This window comes from Bos taurus, chromosome 1 (genome assembly GCF_002263795.3).
Source record: "Bos taurus isolate L1 Dominette 01449 registration number 42190680 breed Hereford chromosome 1, ARS-UCD2.0, whole genome shotgun sequence".
NCBI lineage: Eukaryota > Metazoa > Chordata > Mammalia > Artiodactyla > Bovidae > Bos > Bos taurus.
In genome coordinates, this window is record NC_037328.1 from 106,758,542 (window position 1) to 106,776,782 (window position 18,241).

Genomic DNA, 18,241 nt, shown 5'->3' on the forward strand with positions numbered 1-18,241 from the left:
TGCATCACTGACTCAATGGACATGAGTTTGAGCAAGTTCCGGGAGTTGGTGATGGACAGGGAGGCCTGGTGTGCTGTGGTCCTGCTGCTAAGTCACTTCAGTCGTGTCTGGCTCTGTGTGACCCCATAGACGGCAGCCCACCAGGCTCCCCCATCCCTGGGATTCTCCAGGCAAGAGTACTGGAGTGGATGCCGTGTGCTGTGGTCCATGGGGTAGCAAAGAGTTGGACACAGCTGAGCGACTGAACTGAACTGATACAACAAATTCCTATAAACTTAGCAGCTTAAACCAATACTGATTTGTTATTTCACAGTTTCTTTGGGTCAGGGCTCTGGTCAGAGTTCAGCTGAGTCTTCTGCTTGGGGTCTCACAAGGTTGCAATCAAGGTTTTAGTCAGGCTGCATTCTCATCTGGAGAAGGATTCACTTCCAGTTTCACTCAGATTCTCGGCAGAATTCATTCCCTGCAGTTGTAGGACTGAGGGCCCTGGCCTCTTGCTGGCTATCTGCTGGCAGCAGTCCTCAGCTTCCTGAGACCATAGTCGGCTCCTAGAAACCACCCACAGTTCTTTGCCACACGAGCTTCCTCAATATGCCCAATGTATATGTGCCTGTGTGCATGCTAAGTCACTTTAGTCGTGTCTGACTCTGTGCAACCCCATAGACTGTAGCCCACTAGGCTCCTCTGTCCATGGAATTTTCCGGGCAAGAATACTGGAACGGGTTGCCATTCCCTTCTCCAGGGAACCCTTCTGACCCAGGAATTGAAACCATGTCTCTTATGTCTCTTGCATTGGCAGCGGGGGCTTCTTTATCACTATTGCCACCTGGGAAGCCCCAGTATGGCCAATTCCTTCATCAAATCAGCAAGGAGAGGCTCAGAGTGTTTCCTAGCAACACAGATATCTTATATGGCTTTACATAATCAAGGAACTACTTCCCGTCACCTTTGCCATGTGCTGTTGGTTAGAATCAAGGGAAGGGATTACACACGAATTCATGTGACAAGAATCATGGGGAAGTCAGTTAAGAATCATTGATTCTTCATGTGACTAAAATGTTTTCTTGATCTAGCAAGATTTTCGTGACTCACTGGATAAAAATGACACATAAAACTTTACAAAATTTTTTAAAAGTTGATAAATATTATTCAATATGGAGTTATAATCTATTTTTATCAAATCAACAAAGTATTTACTTCAATTGCATTTTATCTTAAAACATTTAGTATTTTCTTTTTGAAAAAATAAAAGTTAGCTGCTGAATTGATTATTTTTAATAGTTCTATTTACATTTCTTTAAATACATAGGAAAGCTTGATCATGATGTCTAACAACACTAGTGGAGTTAGTTCTAATTTTATATATAATTTTTATTTAGCTAATCCCAGAAGCTGAACAACAGCCTCTGAGCATACTTCTTAATCATACTCTCTACCTCATAAATAAGTAATATTTTAAGCTACAAATTACACTGTATCATTATAAATTAAGTAATGAAAAATAGCATTTTGATTTATTATTTATTTCCTTTTTATAACTTGTTCTAACATTGATGAATTAACTATGTTAGATCTATAACATTTAAATCTTGACTGCTCTTGGTAATCTATTTTACAAAATGTATTCTATAACCTTTCCCAGTGGTTTTTATACTATTTTTGCAAATGTATAACACATATAAATTAAACTGAAAAATGAGATCAGACTTTTTCTGACTGACAGTAATCTGATTGGAACTAATAGGCTAAAAAAGATGACTGGTTTGCCAAATAAAGTTTTCAGTTCCAACATTTAGTTGAAAGTATGCATAAGTGGTGTGATAAAAGTATTTTATAAAACATATTGCTTTGGAAAAAGCGTAGAAAAAAGCAATATTTCAATTTTTTCGGTTCTCTTTGGGTGAAAGTGAAAAGTGAAGTCGCTCAGTCATGTCCAACTCTTTGCAACCCCAGGGACTGTAGCCTATAAGACTCCTCCATCCACGGAATTTTCCAGGCAAGAGAACTGGAGTGGGTTGCCATTTCCTTCTCCAGGGGATCTTCCCATCCCAGGGATCAAACCCGTGTCTCCCTCATTGCAAGCAGATGTTTTAATCACCTGAGCGACCAGGGAAACTGTCTCTTTGGGTATATCAAGTTAATTATAATATCTGAAACTGAAAAAGTAATAAGTTTAATTAGTAATCACTTGCTAAGTTTTGTAAATCCTTTTTGATATATTTGCAAGAAATTTGAAAAACCAAATGCCTGTGATGGCTGAGCAACAATTACTTTGAAAGTTGTATAGTTTCCAATTCATTTTGTTTGCCAATTTGAAAGATGATCTAATTAAATCGTCAGTTAATAGATGAGATAAAATAATTATTTATTATTATTATTTGACACATAGTTCAGAAGGAGCTCAAAGGATTGAATAGTCTTGTTATTATATAACTCACTTCATTTTTGCTACTTACATGAACAATATCTCCTAGCACATTTTTATGTAAAAATGGAAAAAAGCAATAGAATACAAATTCTGTCTCATTCCAGCAATAAGTAATAATTGTTCATAGATTCATGGATTAATTGGAGGAAAAAACCCAGGTATTTCATTAAAAATTGGATTTCCAACAAAACTTTAATTTTATATTTACTGATTATTTATCAAAAATTATTATTTTTATATTGTATTATGTACTGGTCATGGCTATAATAACTTAAACCAAAAAAAAAATGTTTAACCATATACCTGTTAAGAAGACAATTTTTAAGTTATATATATATATGTTTATTTATATATATATATATTTGCAGAAAAGTAGTACAAACAATAAGACTTTCATGCCTAAAAATGTATTACTTGAAGGTTAAATTCTGTGGGAGAATTAAAAGGGAAATGTGAGTTCAAGGAAGAAAAGAGAAATGTGCAAATTTCCAACTAGTTTAAAAGGACCCATTCATGAATATGTAAAGACATGACGTGTATGTGCTAAGTCCTTTCAGTAGTATCCTACTCTTTGTGACCCTATGGACTGTAGCCCGCCAGGTTCGTGGGATTCTCGAGGCAAGAATACTAGCGTGGGTTGCCATTTCTTCCTCCAGAGAATCGTCCCAACCCAGGGATGGAACCCTCATCTCTTGGGTCTCCTGCCTTGGCAGGTGAGTTCTTTACCTCTAGCACCACCTGGGAAGCCTAAGACATGGCGCTGGCTGTGCTTAGTCGCTCAGTCATGTCTCACTCTTTGAGACCCCACAGACTGTAGCTCACCAGGCTTCTCTGTCCATTGGGATTCTCCAGGCAAGAATACTGAAATGGGTTGCCATGCCCTTCTCCAGGGGATCTTCTCAATCCAGGGATTGAACCAGGTCTCCCACATTGCAGGCAGATTCTTTGTCATCTGAGCCATGGAGGAAACCCCAGAATACTGGAGTGGGTAGCCTATCCCTTCTCCAGGCGAGCTTCCCAACCCAGGAATCAAACCGGGGTCTCCAGCATTACAGGTGGATTCTTTACCAGAAAAGACAAGTAGTGTATATCAAATCATTATAATACTTAGATTCCACTGGACACTTTAAAAAGAGTTACTGAACAATTTTATTTTAAAATACTAACATACTGCAAAATGTCCAGTGCTACATCTTTTGTAATTATTTAAACTGGTGATGAAAGATTTTAGATGTTAACTTAAAGATGTGTGTGGGAGTTTATAATTTTTCAAAATTAATTTGAAAGTTTTAAGTTAAAAACTTAAAGACTGCTGCTCTCTACAGCTACAAAAGGCTGAGAACCGCTTCTGTTCCTAAACCCCATAAGGCCTCTCTTACACAGGCACCTTGATGGGAGTCCACTAACAGCCATTCAGATTTGCTGACCACCCCTTCTAGAAAGCCAGACCAACTGCAAAAAGAACCAGCCACTTCCAGACCCTTTTCTCTTTCCATCAGAGTGGAGCATCTGCTGCCTCCCTGCTCTGTAGTAACTCAGCTTGTTCAGTACCAGGCAAGAGCATGGCGCGGACTTGGGCCATGAAGAACCGGTCTCTTGGGCAGGTGCCAAAACCTCAGACAAGGCAGGGTTGAGATAAGGATCCATTTCTGAGAACATGAATTAAAGACAAGGACTATTTCAGAGAACCTGAAAGGGATTTACTATTAAATAATAATAAATTGATGATGCAAAATAGCCATGATAAGTGCCTGGGGCTCCTGAAATTCCACCTGGTTTGGAACAGGATTTTCCCCAGGACCTGGGAAAGCAGAAAGCCTACAGACAATGCTGAGACGTCCTGACCTGACTAAATGAGCTAAAGGGATTCAAACCCAGAATTTCCCTGGTGAGCCTGTGGTTAAAACTCTGTGCTCCACGTTAAGGCAGCTAAAATCCCACATGCCACTCTGAGTGGCAAAAAAAGTAAGTAAAATAAAGGTATCCACAATCCTCTGATTCCAAGGCCTCCTGTATAGGTTGAATTGGTGGCTGAAATGGTAAAGAATCTGAGACCCAAGTTCAATCACTGGGTCAGGGAGATCCCCTGGAGAAGGAATTCCCACTTCAATATTCTTGCCTGGAGAATTCCACGGACAGAGGAGCCTGGTGGGCTACAGTCCATGGGATCACAAAGAGTTGGACACGACTGAGCGACTAACACTGTAGATATGTTCAAGTCCTTATCCATGGAACTGTGAATGTGATCTTATTTGGAACTAGAGTCTTTGTAGATTTAATGGAGATATAAATTAAAACGAGATCCTCCTGGATTATGGTGGGCCCTGATCTAATCACCGGCATCCTTAAAAGAGGAGACACAGAGAAAACAGACACACAAAGAGGGAAGACAGAAAAGTGAAGACCGGCAGAGATTGCAGTGATACAGCTAAAAGCCAAGAAACACCAGAGATGCTGGCAGGCACCAGAAACTAGGAAGAGGCAAGGAAAGATTCTTTCCTAGAGCCTTCAGAGGGGTCACAACCCTGGCAATCCCTTTATAGGGCCCCTAGCAACATCCTTCTAGCCTCCAGGACTGGGAGAGAATAGATTTCTGTCGTTTCAAGGTACCCAGCTTGGGATCACTTGTTAACAACTGTCATAGGGAACTAATACACATTCCTATTGAGAGGGTATAAGAAATCTCAGGGAATCTGCCACTCACCTACTATTTTGGTTTTATGCTCTCAAAGTTGTTAACCTTTCTATAGAAATTGAATTGAGTTATCAGATCAGATCAAATCAGTCGCTCAGTTGTGTCCGACTCTTTGCGACCCCATGAATCGCAGCACGCCAGGCCTCCCTGTCCATCACCAACTCCCGGAGTTCACTCAGACTCACATCCATCAAGTCAGTGATGCCATCCAGCCATCTCATCCTCTGTCGTCCCCTTCTCCTCTTGCCCCTAATCCCTCCCAGCATCAGAGTCTTTTCCAATGAGTCAACTCTTCGCATGAGGTGGCCAAAGTGCTGGAGTTTCAGCTTTAGCATCATTCCTTCCAAAGAAATCCCAGGGCTGATCTCCTTCAGAATGGACTGGTTGGATCTCCTTGCAGTCCAAGGGACTCTCAAGAGTCTTCTCCAACACCACACTTCAAAAGCAGCAATTCTTTGGCACTCAGCCTTCTTCACAGTCCAACTCTCACATCCATACATGACCACAGGAAAAACCATAGCCTTGACTAGATGAACCTTTGTTGGCAAAGTAATGTCTCTGCTTTTTAATATGCTGTCTAGGTTGGGCATAGCTTTTCTTCTAAGGAGTAAGCGTCTTTTAATTTCATGGCTTCAATCACCATCTGCAGGGATTTTGGAGCCCAGAAAAATAAAGTGTGACACTGTTTCCACTGTTTCCCCATCTATTTCCCATGAAGTGATGGGACCGGATGCCATGATCTTCGTTTTCTGAATGTTGAGTGTTAAGCCAACTTTTTCACTCTCCACTTTCACTTTCATCAAGAGGCTTTTGAGCTCCTCTTCACTTTCTGCCATAAGGGTGGTGTCATCTGTGTATCTGAGGTTATTGATATTTCTCCCAGCAATCTTGATTCCAGCTTGTGTTTCTTCCAGTCCAGCGTTTCTCAAGATGTACTCTGCATATAAGTTAAATAAACAGGGTGACAATATACAGCCTTGATGAACTCCTTTTCCTATTTGGAACCAGTCTGTTGTTTCATGTCCAGTTCTAACTGTTGCTTAACTCAATTCAATTCAGCCAGACATTTATTCACTGCATACTTAGGGCCTGTCAGTGTGTATTACATACTTGCATGATTGTCACCATGGTGAAAAAGACAAGACACACCAGTTTCTGACTCCGTGGAGTTTTCAGTCTAGAGAGGGAAAGACTGGAGACTAAACAAAAACTGTAAGTAAAGAGAGTAACTTCATGTCCTCTCAGTGTCATGCTTGGTCAGCATTTAATCAGGCCTGGCCCAGAACTCATTCCCTAGAATATACCTTTGTTTGACTTTCCAATTTGCTTTTTGATTAGAGGCCCCAAAATATGGAGTTACATTTTAACTTGCAGATTGCTGTCCAGTACAAATATAATAAAAACAAAGGTAACCATTTTATTATCTGTAGACATTAACAATCTTTTAAGGATTCCTTTCCTGGTATGCTACATATACCCCTCTTCCTCAAATGGTCTTGGAAATCAGTTTTGCCATCTTACTAGTTCATTCATAATGAGTTGAATACATTTTTGACACACATTCATTATATCTTCCTGTGAAAATCATGTTTTTACCTTTTTGAGAATTGTACTTTGATGTGGAATGATTATAAAACTCAAGTGATATAATATGGAAAAGATTAATATGGTTCCTGGGACACGGTAGGTGGTCAATGAGTGTGAGCTCTCCCTCAGCAATGAGAAAAGCCTGGAAGATTCAGGAGAGGCAACATATTAGGGACTCTCTCCACTCACTGCCAGGCTCCAGTGTACACCAACACAACTGTGGATGTGCCTCATTCTTTTCTTTGTTCTCTCCCTACTGCTCATCTTATTCTTGTCTCTTACTAAGGCAGACACCTTAACTGAAATTTTTTAAGTTCTTAAGTCTTCTGTGTTGAGAAGCTGAAAATTTTACCCATCTCACCCCTTCCTCCTGCTCTGAGCTCTTAGGCTCCTCTTCTCAGCTTCAGGAATTACTCATGGTCCAGCCATCCACCCCCATGGTTTCTTATCCATCTTCTGTAGGGACCCCTTAGACAGCATACTAAAAAGCAGAGGCATTAGTTTGCCAACAAAGGTCCATCTAGTCAAAACTATGGTTTTTCCAGTAGTCAAGTATGGATGTGAGAGTTGGACTATAAAGAAAGCTGAGCAGCAAAGAATTGATGCTTTTGAACTGTGGAGTTGGAGAAGACTCTTGAGAGTCCCTTGGATAGAAAGGAGATCCAACCACCCATCCTAAAGGAAATCAGTCCTGAATATTCACTGGAAGGACTAATGCTGAAGCTGAAGTCCCATATTTTGGCCACCTGATACAAAGAACTGACTCATTAGAAAAGACCCTGATGCTGGGAAAGATTGAAGGCAGGAGGAGAAGGGGACAACAGAAGAAGAAATGGTTGGATGGCATCACCAAATTGATGGGCATGAGTTTGAGCAAGCTCCTGGAGTTGGTGATGGACAGGGAAGCCTGGCGTGCTGCAGTCCATGGGGTCGCAAAGGGTCGGACACAACTGAGTGAATGAACTGACTGACTGAGAGACCCCTTGATTATTAAAAAAAAAAAGTCTGATCTTATTTAGCATTCTTTTTCTTAATCCTTTGGACATAGTTTATTTTAAACTATAGGGGAAAATTTTATTGCTAAATCCAGAATTGTTGGTAAGTGTTAGACAAGTCTTGGTAATCTTTGCCAAAGTGCAAACGTAGTAAAATAGAAGCAAGTTTTCTGCAGATTAAAAAATATGCAGGCACAACGCTCTACATTGTTTCTAACACATTCAAGAAATGTAAGTATTTTAAAAAAGAAAAAAAAAACTAGATAAATTACACTTCACCTCACTAGGACAGCTTCATCCCTGAGCTTGTAAAGAACATTCAGCAACAATTTCTAAAAAATGGTGCCATTCTTCAAGAGTTAAAAAGACTAGAAACAGGGATGAATTTCAGCATCCACAGGCCAGTATAAGAAGCACAGTATATAGTTTCTGCACAGATAGAGGTGGCTGCAGAGAAGAGGGAACAGAAGCAAGTCACTGAGAACCTGAACCTATGGGACTTGTTAACGTTGAGGGCAAGAAAAAGGGCCAGGTGTATGGGAAGAGCCCAGAGAAGAGACTTTGGGTGAACAAATTATATAGCTAGGAACCGTATAGGGCAGGGATAATCCATTTGTTTATCTAACATTTGCACAGAGGCCAATTTTGTTTCAGAAATTTAGTAATGTTTTTCAAATGCTGTTTAAAGTAAAATTTATAGTGCCATATCTAATAATATTAGTGAAAGTAGATATGCAATTGTTTTTCTCTTCCTCACCATCAGTGTATTATTCTCTCCTTGATATAGTTATTTTAAAATTTTGTTGTTGTTCAGTCTGTAGGTCAAGTCCAACTCTTTAAGACTCCATGGACTGCAGCACATCAGCCTTCCCTGTCCTCCACTCTCTCCTGGAGTTTGTTCAAATTCATGTCCATTGAGTTGGTGATGCCATCTACCCATCTCACCCTCTGTCTTCCCCTGTGCCTTCTGTCTTCAATCTTCCCCAGCATCAGGGTCTTTTCCAAAGAGTCTTGGCATCAGGTGGCCAAAGCATTGGAACTTTAGCTTCAGCATCAGTCCTTCCAATGAATATTCCACATTAATTTCCTTTAGGATTGACTGGTTTGATCCCCTTGCAGTCCAAGAGACTCTCAAGAATGTTCTCCAGCACCACAATTCAAAAGCATCGATTTTTTGGCACTCAAACTTCATTATGGTCCAAATCTGACATCCAGGCATGACTACTGGAAAAACCATAGCTTTGACTATGCAGACCTTTGTCGGCAAAGTGGTATCTCTGCTTTTTAGTATGCTGGCTAGGCTTGTCATAGCTTTCCTTCCAAGGAGTAAGGGACTTTTAATTTCATGGCTGCAGTCACTGTTCACAGTGATTTTGGAGCCCAAGAAAATAAAATGTCACTGTTTCCACTTTTTACCCTTATATTTGCCATGAAGTGATGGGACCAGATGCCATGATCTTAGTTTTTTTAATGTTGAGTTTTAAGAATAGATTTTTTCTATTCACAGGATAGTGGATGAAGATGTGTGCCTGAGTCCTGCAGATAAGAAAATTGGACCATGGTAACTGTTGCCACCTTGTGGTAGAGTGGAAGAAATTCACAGCATCTTGATGCTTCAGCACCCAGGTGTTCTTTCACTGTTGCGTTTGACATTTACTCTTTGCCAGGCCCTGGCTAAGATAATCAAGGTGTGTAGAATGCAGAATGCAGTCATTCAGACACAATTTATCGTTAAAACATTGTCGTAGGAAACAGCACTTTTTTGGGATGGGGGTGATGGAAGAACCGGAAAGACTTTCCCAAAAAAGCAAAATCCAAGATAGCCAGCATGTGTAACCAGGCTGACCCTAGTCTATGTGGCTCTCTGTGATGAAAGTAATTTCCTAAGCAGGAATTTTTTTGCCCATTACTGGTTCTTCCTCAGTAATAAGAAAGGAGAAGAGATTGGGAGTTTGGGATTGACATGTACATCCCATTGTATTTAAAATAGATTACCAACAAGGACTTACTGTACAGCACACAGAATTCTGCTCAGTATTCTTTAATAACCTCAATGGGAAAATAATTTTTAATTGTTTAAAATAAATACAGTATTTTTTAATTATAAAAGAAGAAGAGGGAAGATGCATTGCTGACTAGCTTCAGAACTTCAGAGAGCATGGGGACTGCTCTCTCCATTTCTTTGCCTCTCCAGATACATTCTCCACCAACCTTCATCCTGCCCTGCCCCCAGAAGGCTGACCAGTGCCGACTGCCTCTGCCCTCTGTGTCGCACACTGACATAGTTCCCATGCAGAAAATACTTGTAGAGTGGAGGCATTGGCAAAAGATCTGCCAAAGGAAGGAGAATTCAATCTGGTATTTATGCCCAGATTCTCTCCCATCCAGGCAGGGATACCACAATGAAAAGTCTCAATTATTCTCCCCCTTTTCCTTTCAGAGCCAGAGATGGTAACCGGGACTGGCTGTTGTTAGCTCCAGAGTGTTACACTTCAGTTCAGTTCAGTCGCTCAGTCGTGTCCGACTCTTTGCGACCCTGTGGACTGCAGCACGCCAGGCTTCCCTGTCCATCATCAACTCCCAGAGTTTACTCAAACTCATGTCCATCAAGTCCATGATGCCATCCAACTATCTTATTCTCTGCCGTCCCCTTCTCCTCCTGCCTTCAATCTTTCCCAGCATTGAGTCTTTTCCAAATGGTCATTTCTTCACATCAGGGGGCCAAAGTATTAGTCTTGCACTAATCCTTGTGGTTTTCCTATACTCTGCCAAAGCCTTTGTAAATAATCCCTTCAATTCAGTTCAGTTTAGTTCAGTCGCTCAGTTGTGTCCGACTCTCTGCGACCCCATGAATCTCAGCACACCAGGCCTCCCTGTCCATCACCAATTCACGGAGTTCACTCAAACTCATGTCCATAGAGTCGGTAATGCCATCCAGCCATCTCATCCTCTGTCATCCCCATCTCCTCCTGCCCCCAATCCCTCCCAGCATCAGAGTCTTTTCCAATGAGTCAACTCTTCTCATGAGGTGGCCAAAGTATTGGAGTTTCAGCTTCAGCGTCAGTCCTTCCAAAGAACACCCAGGACTGATCTCCTTTAGGATGGACTGGTTGGATCTCCTTGCAGTCCAAGGGACTCTCGAGAGTCTTCTCCAACACCACAATTCAAAAGCAGCAATTCTTTGGCACTCAGCTTTCTTTATAGTTCAACTGTCACATCCGGAGATGACTACTGGAAAAACCGTAGTCTTGACTAGACGGACCTTTGTTGGCAAAATAATATCTCTGCTTTTTAATATGCTATCTAGTTGGTCATAACTTTCCTTCCAAGGAGTAAGCGTCTTTTAATTTCATGGCTGCAATCACCATCTGCAGTGATTTTGGAGCCCCCCAAAATAAAGTCTGACACTGTTTCCACTGTTTCCCCATCTATTTCTCATAATCCCTTCAATTATCCTGATTTAAATGTGCCATTGGTTTCCTGCTTTCCTGGCTGACATAAAAAAAATTAATTAAAAAATTGTTGAGTATATAAATTCTATGTAAACGGGTACTTCCCTGGTGGTGCAGTGGTTTAGCCTTTGCCCTCCCTTGCAGGGGGTGCTGGTTCAATCCCTGATTGGGGAGCTAAGATTCCACATGCTTCATGGCCAAAAAACTAAAACATAAAACAGAAGTGATATTGTAACAAATTCAATAAAGACTAAAAATGGTCCACATTTTAAAAATCTTTAAAATAAATAAATGTTATGTAAATGAATTCAATAACTGAATGAATAAAGGCATAAATGAATGAATAAGTGTTGAGATGAATGTGTGAGAATTGAATGCAGATGGTAGAATGTATTAATATTTCATGCAGGAATAAGTGAATAATGACTAAGCAAGTGAATAATACCTATGTGAAAACATGAATGGAAGCGTAAATGAAGAATGAACTCATAAAAACATGAATTGAGACCAGTTTGAATCTATCTGAATGCTTGACTTCACCACCTCCCATGCTTCCATCTGCTAAAACACTGCAAAGAGAAGGAACCAGCTGCTAGAACACTGCAAAGAGAGGAACGATGAAATCCCTAAAACAGGACTGTTACATAGAAACAGAGCTTAGAGAGAGGCACTCAGAGCTTAGGTTAGGAAAAAAAGTTTCAAGAAAAGAGTAAGTTAACTTTTAGAAGGGCAGAGAGTAAAGGTAAAAATATCCTTAGAGGGGCAGAAAACACAGAGTGGAAGGATTAAGCTCCTCTGTCCTGCTGCTGCTTCTGCTAAGTCGCTTCAGTCGTGTCCAACTTTGTGCGACCCCATAGACGGCAGCCCAACAGGCTCCCCCGTCCTTGGGATTCTCCAGGCAAGAACACTGGAGTGGGTTGCCATTTTCTTCTCCAATGCATGAAAGTGAAAAGTGAAAGTGAAGTCGCTCAGTCGTGTCCGACTCCTCGAGACCCCATGGACTGCAGCCCACCAGGCTCCTCCATCCATGGGATTTTCCAGGCAAGAGTACTGGAGTGGGTTGCCATTGCCTTCTCCGTCCTTTGTCCTAGAAGGAAATAAACAGTTCAGAGACTCAGAGACAAGGAGCCATGGGAAGTGAAGCAAGCCAGTAACTATTTTCTTCTTGTTTTTTTTTTTTTTAAAGAGCATCTACATTTTTAATAAAACCAACTAGAATGACTTTGAAGTTGAATGACATTGCATAATTAACTCATTACAGAATGAAACTTTTAGGAAACAAAATGTAGAATGGATATAAACAACACTTTAAAGGTTCACATGTGACTTGGGATCAAAGTCTAGGATTGGAATATTGTTTCAAGGATGACTGAGCCATATTAGTGAATCACCAAAGGAATAAAATGCATAAAAATTCTAGGTAGCTCATTCCTCTGCCTTCAGATAAAATCTCCACAAACTGACCTAGGTGATGTGATTATTGTCTATTTTAAGCACTCCTAGGGAATGAGCCTCAAACAAATTTTCTTGAAGTACAAAAATTTAAAGCTAACATACTACCCATAGGCTACATATTTAAAACATGTAGTTTCAACATATTAAACATACTAAAGCAGAATCTAGTTGTTACAAGAACTAATCTCAAAATATACATATGGGAATTTACACATATTTAGAAGTTCTCCAAAATCTATGTGTAATCTAGTTGTTGTTTAATCGGTAAGTCATGTTTGACTCTTGAGACCCCTCTTTTGAGACCCCATGGACTGTAATCTGCCAGCTCCTCCGTCCATGGGATTTTCCAGGCAGGAATACTGGAGAGGCTTGCCATTTCCTTCTCCAGGGGGTCTTCCCAACCTAGGGATTGAACCCAGGTCTCCTGCATTGGCACGTGAATTCTTTACCACTGAACCACCAGGGAAGCTCATCTGTAAACTAGGAGGTGAAGAAAACTCGTCTTTGCCGCTAGAGCTTACCGCTGCAGGCTGGCCGTGCCCAAGGGTTCGCAGCCATATATCCGTCCCTCCCTCCCACTCGAGCTGCATTGACGGTCTGGGGAAGAAGCTGCTATCTGGGTTTCTTTCCTTTGGGCTGTTTATGGCAGAGGTACATTATGTTCCATCTCAGCCAGGAAAGAATACAACGTCCGCCAGGTTTCTGAAGAGTGAACTGACTACTGCCTGCTTGAGAGTACAGGAGCTAATCCTCGCGGGCCCTCACCAGGCTGAGCTTCAAAGCACCTTTTGGTTTAGGATTCCACATGGTCGTCATCGCTCTCATCGCTGTTGTCATTCTCCTCCTCTTCCCTCTTCAACATTTTCAGATATCTACTAGCTAAAATCGTCCTTGATGGTGTATCTGCAAGAGGCTAAAAAGTTTCCGATTCCTCTGCGGTATTTGATAAATCACTGTGAGTGCTTTCTTTTCTTTTCCACTCGGGTTGCTACAGGAATAGGTGGTGAGATAGTGAACAATGTTGCGTGACCTTGGCCGTGAGCACCAGGGCTTTCTGGACACCTCACGGGGGAGCTCTTTATGAAGACGCAGATGTGGGACAAGGGCAATGACAGCAGCCGCTGCTCCCCGCGCTTGTCCTTGCCCAGGACCACGTCTGCCTTCTCCGCTCCCCGCCCCCGCAGCAGCAGCCACGTGGGAGTTATAGTGTCTGGCCAGCAACCATTGCCATAAGGATCAGATAAGATATAAACGTGACAGAAATGGAAGCATCTAAACGCTACATCTGGGTGCAGAGGTGGGGGGATCAATGAAATATTTTTCTTAAGACTCAGGTATTATCCATTCAACTGTGGGGTCATGTTGCAGAAACCCCTTTTCAAAGGAGCATGGCCCTTACATGGGCCATGTAAGGTCACAGTACAAGGTCACTGATTTAACTGACTTGTTCTGAAAATGAGACCCTTGGTTGAGATCCAGTGCTGCTGCATTCAAGCTAAAACATGCAGAGGATAAAATTAAAAGCAATTTCAGTCACAAAGCACCAAATGATCATCTGAGCCCATGTTTTCTAATTTCCTCTTGCTTGGGTTCAAATTCCTATTTAATAATTAAAAAGAGATTAAAGGACACATCCATATTTACAAATATAGACTGGGGAGTACACAATTCTCAAGCTAGAAACTTGTGGTAAAGTCTAGAAAATATAAAAAGTATCATTCGGGAAAAGGGTCATGACTGTTGCTCTAGAAATCCAATTTTTCTAGGAATGTTCTTAAGAAGATAATCACACAGATATAAGAAGATATAAGGGCAAAAAGTTCACTGCAGTATTTCTTACACAAGTTAAAAGAGACCAATAATTTAAATGCCCATTATTGGGAGACTATAAAGCAATAACTAATAACAGCAACACTTGTCAAGCATTGATCTAAGTATATATTAACTCATTTAATTGTTGCAATAATCTTAAAAAGAAGATAGCGCTGTTTTACCCAATTTAGAGATGTGCAAACTGAGACATAAAATTCAACTTAATTTCACAAAGCTAGAAATTGATGGGACTAGCATTTGAATTCAAGCAGTCTGGTTCAACGTCTAGGTGCTTAAAACTACGTCATGCTGTCTTTATATCTTCAGAACTCTCTAGCATGTTTATCTTTATTGATAAGGAAAGATGACTACAAAATATTGGCCTAAAAATATAGTTAAAGAATAACACATACAACCAGATCCTACACATGAAAAATTATAGACAAAATCACAGAGAGAAATCTGGATGAATGGTCCCCAAAATGGTAATTTTTTACAATTACTATGTATCATTGTAACAAAACTGATAAAGTTAATGTTCCAAAATTAAGCACCACCTCACTTGGACACTCACCCTTCTCACATGTAGGAACATTGTCATCTTTCAGACATCGCTGTAGATACTGTAGACCAAGGCCCCCACAGCACTCTGGCCTTGCTGCTGTAACTACACAGTTTTGCCTCTGATACTCAAATGCTATCTACCTCTACCATTCTAGAATCCCAACATCCCCATTGATATCTAGGAGTTCCATTTCAAGATACCAACCATACAACTTGCAGAAAACAGCAATGACCAGACTTTTCGGGTGAATGTCAGTGGCTTCTCACCAGTGCATTTCTTATTATCTAAGTAAAGCAAGTGCATCTGGCCCTCCTGGGAAACACAGGTTAAGAGTTCTTAGACTTTCCATAGTAAATCTATTCTAATATTTCCTATGCCAAGATCCAACTCAATTCCATGGCAAGGAAGTTCTGGAAACTCCACTTCAGTTACGGTAAGCTTTCATTATGTTCAGATTTCAAACCACCATCACAACACTTCAAACTGATTCCAGTGTCTCTGCCAGAGGTTAAGTCTTGAGTCATCAGTAAGTACCTCCATGTCAACAAATCCCCTTTCTCCAGAGCTCGATGGTAATAACAAGATCTACTCACGTATCTTTCCCCTCGTTCTTTTCTGATTGCATTAGCAAAGTTCTGCAATTCCTTTGGTGGATTTTTTATTTGTTTCTAGAATAAGGCTCGTGTTTCACTTCTAAGGCTGGGCCTAGAACTGACTGGTTATAAGCCTGGAGATAATAAGGGGTTGTAGCGGAAGGCCTTGAGGAGAACCAGCATCATCTTGTGAGATATGGGGATCACAAAGGGTCATTGCCTGCTTCTAGGCAAGAGAAAGACAGAGCTGTTTCATTTATTATTATTATTATTGAAGTATAATGGCTTTACAGTGTTGTGTTAGTTTCTATTGCACAACAAAGTGAATCAGCTCTGTTATACATATATCCCCTCCCTATTGTACCTGCCTCCTTTGTCCCCCATCTTGCCCCCTAGGTGACCACAGAACACCAACTGAGCTTCTTGTGTGATACAGCAGGTTCCCACGAGCTATCTATTTCACGCATGGTAGTGTATCTATGTCAGTACTATTCTCCCAATCATTCCACCCTCCCCTTCCCGACCCCCACCCCATGTCCACATGTCCATTGTCTACATCTGCATAGAAGCAGCCTAAATGTCCATCAATAGATGAATGGATAAAGAAGATGTGGTACATATAAAAAATGGAATATTAGTCATAAAAAGGAATGAAATTGGGTCATTTGTAGAAATGTGGATGGACCTAGTCTGTCATACAGAATAAAGTATTAATGCATATACATGGAATCTAGAAAAATGGTACAGATAAACCTAGGGGCAGTGGCCGAGAGGAGCTACCCTACGTCCAAGGAGCAGTGGCTGCACGGGCGCAGGAGGGCTGAGAGGAGCTACTCCATGTTCAAGGTCAGGAGGGGTGGACGTGAGGAGATAGCCCTCGTCCAAGGTAAGGAGCAGCGGCTGCACTTTGCTGGAGCAGCCTTGAAGACATACCCCACGTCCAAGGTAAGAGAAACCCAAGTAAGACAGTAGGTGCTGCAAGAGGGCATTAGAGGGCAGACACACTGAAACCATAATCATAGAAAACTAGTCAACCTAATCACACGGACCACAGCCTTATCTAACTCAATGAAACTAAGCCATGCTGTGTGGGGCCACCCAAGATGGACAGGTCATGGTGGAGAGGTCAGACAGAATGTGGTCCACTGGAGAAGGGAATGGCAAACCACTTCAGTATTCTTGCCTTGAGAACCCCATGAACAGTATGAAAAGGCAAAATGATAGGATCCTGAAAGAGGAACTTCCCAGGTCGGTAGGTGCCCAATATGCTACTGGAGATTAGTGGAGAAATAACTCCAGAAAGAATGAAGGGATGGAACCAAAACAAAAACAATACCCAGCTGTGGGTGTGACTGGTGATAGAAGCAAGGTCCAATGCTGTAAAGAGCAATATTGCATAGGAACCTGGAATGTTAGGTCCATGAATCAAGGCAAATTGGAAGTGGTCAAACAGGAGATGGCAAGAGTGAAGATCAACATTCTAGGAATCAGCAAACTAAAATGGACTGGAATGGGTGAATTTAACTCAGATGACCATTATATCTACTACTGCAGGCAGGAATCCCTAAGAAATGGAGTAGCCATCATGGTCAACAAGAGAGTCTGAAATGCAGTACTTGGATGCAATCTCAAAAACGATAGAATGATCTCTGTTCATTTCCAAGGCAAACCATTCAATATCACAGTAATTCAAGTCTATGCCCCAACCAGTAATGCTGAAGAAGCTGAAGTTGAATGGTTCTATGAAGACATACAAGGCCTTTTAGAACCCAAAAAAGATGTCCTTTTCATTATAGGGGAATGGAATGCAAAAGTAGGAAGTCAAGAAACACCTGGAGTAACAGGCAAATTTGGCCTTGGACTATGGAATGAAGCAGGGCAAAGGCTAATAGAGTTTTACCAAGAGAACGCACTGGTCGTAGCAAGCACCTCTTCCAACAACCTAAGAGAAGATTCTACACATGGACGTCACCAGATGGTCAACACCAAAATCAGATTGATTATATTCTTTGCAGCCAAAGATGGAGAAGCTCTATACAGTCAGCAAAAACAAGACCGGGAGCTGACTGTGGCTCAGATCATGAACTCCTTATTGCCAAATTCAGACTTAAATTGAAGAAAGTAGGGAAAACCACTAGACCATTCAGGTATGACCTAAACCAAATCCCTTACGATTATACAGGGGAAGTGAGAAATAGATTTAAGGGACTAGATCTGATAGCCAGAGTGCCTGATAAACTATGGATGGAGGTTTGTGACATTGTAAAGGAGACAGGGATCAAGACCATCCCCATGGAAAAGAAATACAAAAAAGCAAAATGGCTGTCTGGGGAGGCATTACACATAGCTGTGAAAAGGAGAGATGTGAAAAGCAAAGGAGAAAAGGAAAGATATAAACATCTGAATGCAGAGTTCCAAAGAATAGCAAAGAGAGAAAAGAAAGCCTTCCTCAGCGATCAATGCAAAGAAATAGAGGAAAACAACAGAATGGGAAAGACTAGAGATCTCTTCAAGAAAATTAGAGATACCAAGGGAACAATTTATGCAAAGATGGGCTCAGTAAAGGACAGAAATGGTATGGACCTAACAGAAGCAGAAGATATTAAGAAGAGGTGGCAAGAATACACAGAAGAACTGTACAAAAAAGATCTTCATGACC

General features: G+C 41.1%; 1 pseudogene; it reads right to left on the reverse strand.

Annotated features, from left to right (window-relative positions):
* Positions 1–13,405: 13,405 nt before the first annotated feature.
* Positions 13,406–16,049, reverse strand: LOC107132203 (chromatin accessibility complex protein 1-like; annotated as a pseudogene).
* Between the last annotated feature and the right edge of the window lie 2,192 nt (positions 16,050–18,241).